This window comes from Pteropus medius, unplaced genomic scaffold, assembly GCF_902729225.1.
Source record: "Pteropus medius unplaced genomic scaffold, Ma_sr-lr_union100, whole genome shotgun sequence".
Lineage (NCBI taxonomy): Eukaryota > Metazoa > Chordata > Mammalia > Chiroptera > Pteropodidae > Pteropus > Pteropus medius.
Genome location: NW_024345861.1, coordinates 2081091 through 2086921, shown reverse-complemented (window position 1 = coordinate 2086921; position 5831 = coordinate 2081091). Strand labels below are relative to the sequence as shown.

At 36.7% G+C, this 5831-nt stretch overlaps 1 pseudogene; it reads left to right on the top strand.

Annotated features, from left to right (window-relative positions):
- The first annotated feature begins 554 nt into the window (after window positions 1–554).
- On the top strand, window positions 555–1344 carry LOC120612249 (elongation factor 1-alpha 1-like; annotated as a pseudogene).
- Window positions 1345–5831: the final 4487 nt, after the last annotated feature.

Genomic DNA, 5831 nt, shown 5'->3' with positions numbered 1-5831 from the left:
AAATTTGAGAAGGAGGCTGCTGAGATGGCAAAGGGCTCCTTCAAGTATGCCAGGGTCTTGCATAAAATGTAAGCTGACCCTGAGCATGATATCATCATTGGTATCTTCCTGTGGAAATTCGAGACCAGCAAGTATTATGTGACCATCGTCGATGCCCCAGGACACAGACTTTATCAAAAACATGATTACAGGCATATCCCAGGCTGACTGTGCTGTCTTGATTGTTGCTGCTAGTGTTTGAAGCAGATATCTCCAAGAATGGGCAGACCCATGATCATGCCCTTTTGGCTTAAAAACTAATTGTTGGTGTTAACAACTAATTGTTGGTGTTAACAAGATGGATTCCACTGAGCTGCTTTTACAGTCAGAAGAGATGCGAGGAAATCATTAAGGAAGTCAGCACCTACATTAAGAAAATTGGCTATATCCCTGACACAATAGCATTCGTGCCAATTTCTGGTTGGAATGGTGACAACATGCTGGAGCCAAGTGCTAATATGCCTTGATTCAAAGAATGGAAAGTCACCTGTAGAGATGGTGGTGCAAGTGGAACCATGCTGCTTAAAGCTCTGGATTGTATCCTGCCACCAACTTGTCCAGTTGACAAGCCTTTGAGTCTGCCTGTCCAGGATGTCTACAAAATTGATGTATTGGTACTGTCCCTGTGGGCCGAGTGGAGACTGGTGTTCTCAAACCTGGCATGGTGGTCACTTTTGTTCCAGTAAATGTAGCAACTAAAGTAAAATCTTGAAATGCACCATGAAGCTTTGAATGAAACTCTCCCTGGGAACAATGTGAGCTTCAATGTCAAGAATGTGTCTGTGGCAATATGACTGGTGACAGCAAAATTGACCCACCAATGAAAGCAGCTGGCTTCGTGGATCAAGTGATTATCCTGAACCCCCCAGGCCAAATCAGTGCCAGGTATGCACCTGTGCTGGACTATCACACAGCTCACATAGCTTGCAAATTTGTTGAGCTGAAGGAGAAGATGGCCAAAAGTTTTTGAAATCTGGTGATGCTGCCATTGTTGATATGGTTCCTTGAAAGCCCATGTGTGCTGAGAGCTTCTCCGACTATCCTCCTCTGGGCCGTTTTGCTATTCGTGACATGAGACAGATAGTTGCTGTGGATGTCATCAAAGCAGTGGACAAGAAGGCAGCTGGAGCTGGCAAGGTCATCAAGTCTGCCCAGAAAGATCAGAAGATTAAATTAATATTATCCCCAATACCTGCCACCCCAGTCTTAATCAGTGGTGGAAGAACCATCTCAAAACTGTTTGTCTCATTTGGCCATTTTAAGTTTAATAGTAAAAGACTGATTAATAATAACAGTGCGTCATAAAACCTTCAGAAGGAAAGGAGAAAGTTTTGAGGATCATTTGTTCCTTTAGTGCGTATGTGTGGCAGTTTTTAAGTTATTAGTTTTTAAAACCAGTACTTTTTAATGCAAACAACATGACCAAAAATCTGTCACAGCATTTTGAGACTCCCGTTAAAACAAAGTTTAATGAGGGGAAAAAAAAAAAAGAATAGCCTACAGTCTTTGACTGATATGTCAAATAAATGTGTCTACTGGATTTTTCAATCAGGAAACCTTAAGGGCCTTAGTGAAAACACTTTACTTGCAGAGGTAGGGCAAAAGCCTGATTGTAGTCTATGATAGTTTACCGAAAGAAAGCAAGGAAGCAGAAATAAAGAAAATAGATGAATATACTCTAAGACGTCCAGAAATGCATTAGTAGGTGGCAATAAACTCCGACCTCAGTCTTATAAATTTTTGTTTGTTTCATCCTAACTTCTAGATATAGCTTCTATCTCAGAAAAAATCTATAAGCTGAATTGGCTTCTAAAAACTAAAGTGGAAAACCAACCAGGAAATCTGTAGATTATAGTAATGAAGTAGGTTAGATCATGGTAAAGCCATCTTCAAGGACAAGAAATTTTAACAGGAGGATATTAGAAGTAAAGTTTTGAAAGCAGTAAAGAAAAGATAGCTAATACTTATTCCCAGGAACACCCTCACCTCTTCCCTCATCCAAATCATGATGATGAGTAGCTTTCCCTCCAGGGCACTTGGAGGAAGCTTCCTTGTCCTTGGAAGAGAACAAAGGTTTTGCTTCAAGAAAAAAAAAAAAGAGGTAGGTTTCTTATCATGACACAGATTGCCATAGTGAACAGCATTGTAAAGGAGGAAGACATTGGAAGGATGGAGAGGAGAACCATATCCCCATTGGAAGAATGGGAGAAAGGAGATGTTCAAGGCAATAGAGGTTTGAAAGTTTGAGAAAGCATATGCGATGAGAAGATTGGAGACAAGTTAAGATCAAATGGTTTCAGATTTCTGAATAGAATGTTGGTCTCTGTTTGTTTCGGTGTTAATGCGTATATATAAGAAAGATGGAAGGAGATAAAATATAGTCTATCCTTAACTTTTCAATGCTTGGCTTTCAAGCCTTCTCTCTACCTTGTCCTTACAAAAAAAAAGAGAAAAAGAAAAAGAAAAGAAAACAAAATGTCATGCTCATGATAACCTAATACCAGTATTTGGATAAAATTGAAAGGGTAGGCATAAGGCCAATATAATCAACAGTCAAAACAAAGCATACTGGGCTGATATATGAGATGGAAACATTTTAACTGCATGCATGCATGATCAGATACAACAAATTCAAATGCTTCTGAATCAAGCAACAATTTGGGGAAATTCAGATTGCCTAAAAACAGGCATAGTGAAATATCAGAGGAAGATATATATATATATATATTTATCCCGAGATTTGCTTCTGGAAAAGAATAGATAATAACTTTAGATTTGAGAGAAAGCTGCATATATGAAACAGATGACTCCATTCTCGCTTACATAATTTACAAGGTTCATCTTGTGATCTTTGTCCCATAGCAATTTAGGTAGTAAATTAAGAGTTGCATGTTCTTTCTATGAAAACTTTCAATATGAAGAATGGTCAACAGAATCTGTGGTTATTAGTCAAAGGAAGAGAAAGAACATGATTGCTGCCTTAAAATACTGTCAAATGGAGAACAGATTAAGCCTAATTCTATCCTTTTCAAAAAGCCAACAAGGCCTAATAAATGGAATTACAGACAGTCTGGTAAGACAACAAAATCTAAAAATTATTACTGTACGATATCGGAATGGACTAATTTTCATCACTGTTCATCACTGGCAAGGTTAAATAGAGACTGTATGTCTACCTACCAAGCATAGTGTAGAAGGAAACTCAGCACTGCTCATAAACTGTGTTCAGGAACTGATCCAATTTCTTCCAACTCCTAGATTCAAAATGATTTCTGAATTTTTGCAGTGTGAGACAAGCCACAGAGAGCTTTGGCATTTTACGAAAATTCATGCATACATTATTATTACCATTATTATTGTTATTATCATTATTTTACTTCTTCTGACATCATGTTGTAATAGAGATACCTCCACCTTTAAAACAGTAATTCAAAGCACAGAGTGCCTTCAATTAAAGCTTATAGTTGCTTTATGTTTTAATGTTGTCCTTTGAACAACATTAAAAGAGGGTATTACTATCCTCTCCTCAGTGGAACATAGTCTTGGATTGGTTTCTACTTAAGCAGAAACAACAGATTTGTTCCAATTTATTTTTTTCTTTGTCCAAATACACTTTGTGTCTTCTATATATTTATGAAACTAATTGGGGTTACTGGTCAGGTCTGTTAAATTGTAACAAAGTAAAACTAACGGTTTTATCAACAAGGTTATCAAAACATTGACATTTCTTAAAATATTTTTTTTAAATTTTCAATTACAGTGGGTACAACACAGTGATTAAATATTTACATAACTTACAAAATGATCATCTTGATAAATGTAGTACCCATCTGACACCATACATAGTTATTACAATATCATTGACTATATTTTCTTATGCTATGTTCTACATCCCCATGATAATTTTTTAACTACCAATTTGTACCTCTTAACCCCTTCCCCCTTTCACCAATACCCCCTAACCACCCTCCAACTGGCAACCATCAAAATGTTCTCTGTATCTGTGAGTTTCTTTGTTTTGATTGTTTATTTTGTTCTATGGATTCCACAAGTAAGTGAAATCACATGGCACTGGTCTTTCTTTGTCTTACTCCAATCAGTATAATATCCTCCAGATCCATGCATGTTGTTGCAGATGGCACAATTTCTTTTTTTTTTTATGGCCGAGTAATATTCCCTTGTATATATGTACCACCTCTTCTTTAGCTATTCATCCATTGATGGACGCCCAGGTTGCCTCCATATCTTGGCTATTTTAAATAATGCTGCAATGAACATATGGATTCACATGTTCCTTCAAAGTAGTGTTTTGGGTTTTTTCGGATAAATATGCGGAAGTGGGATATTTGAGTCCTCCTTTGTCTCTTGTTATAGCTTTTGTTTTGAAGTTTATTTGGTCTGGTATAAGTATTGCTATCCCAGATTTTTTTGCATATTTTCATTTTCATGAAACATCTTTTTCTATCCCTTTACTTTCAGTCTATGTGTGTTTTTCGAACTGAAGAGAGTTTCTTGTAAGCAGCATATGTAAGGGACTTGTTTTCTTATCCATTCAGCCACCCTATCTTCTGATTGAAACATTTAACCCATTCACAGTTAAAGTAATTATTGATACATATGTAGTTACTGCTTTTATTAATCATATTTTTTTATATTTTCTCTTCTTCTCCTCCCCTATCTCCCCCCACTCCCCCTTTCCCTTCCTTCTCCCCTCCTTCTTTGTTTTCTTAATAAAGAAATTCCTCTAATATTTCTTGTAATACTGGTTTGGTGTTGATGAATTCCTTTAGCTTTTTCTCATCTAGGAAGCTTTTTATCTGTCCTTCGATTCTAAATGATAGCTTTGCTGGGTACAGCACTTATTTGTAGTCCTTGCCTTTCATCATTTTGAATATTTCTTACCAGTCCTTTCTGAAGAGTAAAGTTTCTGCTGAGCAATCATCTGACAGTTTTATGGGTGCTCCCTTGTAGGTAATTAACTGCTTTTCTATTGCTGCTTTTAAGGTTCTCTCTTTGCCTTTAACCTTTGGCACTTCAACGATGATGTGTCTTGGTTTGGGCCTCTTTGGGTTTATCTTGTTTGGGACTCTGTGCTTCCTGGGGCTTGTATGTCTATTTCTTTTAAAAGGTTAGGAAAGTTTTCCATCATTATTTTTCAAATAGGTTTTCAATTCCTTGCTCTCTCTTCTCCTTCTGCTACCCCTATGATGTGAATGTTGATATGCTTGATGTCGTTTCAGAGGCCTCTTAAATTATCTTTAATTAAAAAAAAAATTCTTGTTGCTGTTTTAATTGGGTGTTTTCTGCTACCTTATATTCTAAATCACTGATTCTACCCTCTACTTCATCTAATCTACCGTTATTTCCTCCTAAGGTATTATTCATTTCAGTTATTGTATTCTTCGTTTTTGACTGATTCATTTTTTTATGTTTTCTATCTCCATTTTTTTTTGTTTTCTATCTCTTTTCAAAGTTCTCACTGAGTTAACCTACTCTTTTCTTAAGCTCATTGAGTATCTTTATAACCACTGTTTTGAACTCTGCATCTGTTAGATTGCTTGTCTCCATTTCGTTTAGTACTTTCTCTGGAGCTTTGTTCTATTCTTTCATTTTGGGCATGTTTCTTTGTCTCCTCATTTTGCCTACCTTTCTGTGTTTGTTTATATGTATTAAGTAGGGCTTCTAAGTTCCTGGTCTTAGTAGAGTGGCCTTATGTAGTAGGTGTCCTATGAGGCCCTGTGGCACAGTCTTTCCTGGTTATCTGAACTGGGTGTTCTAGGTGTATCTCTTTT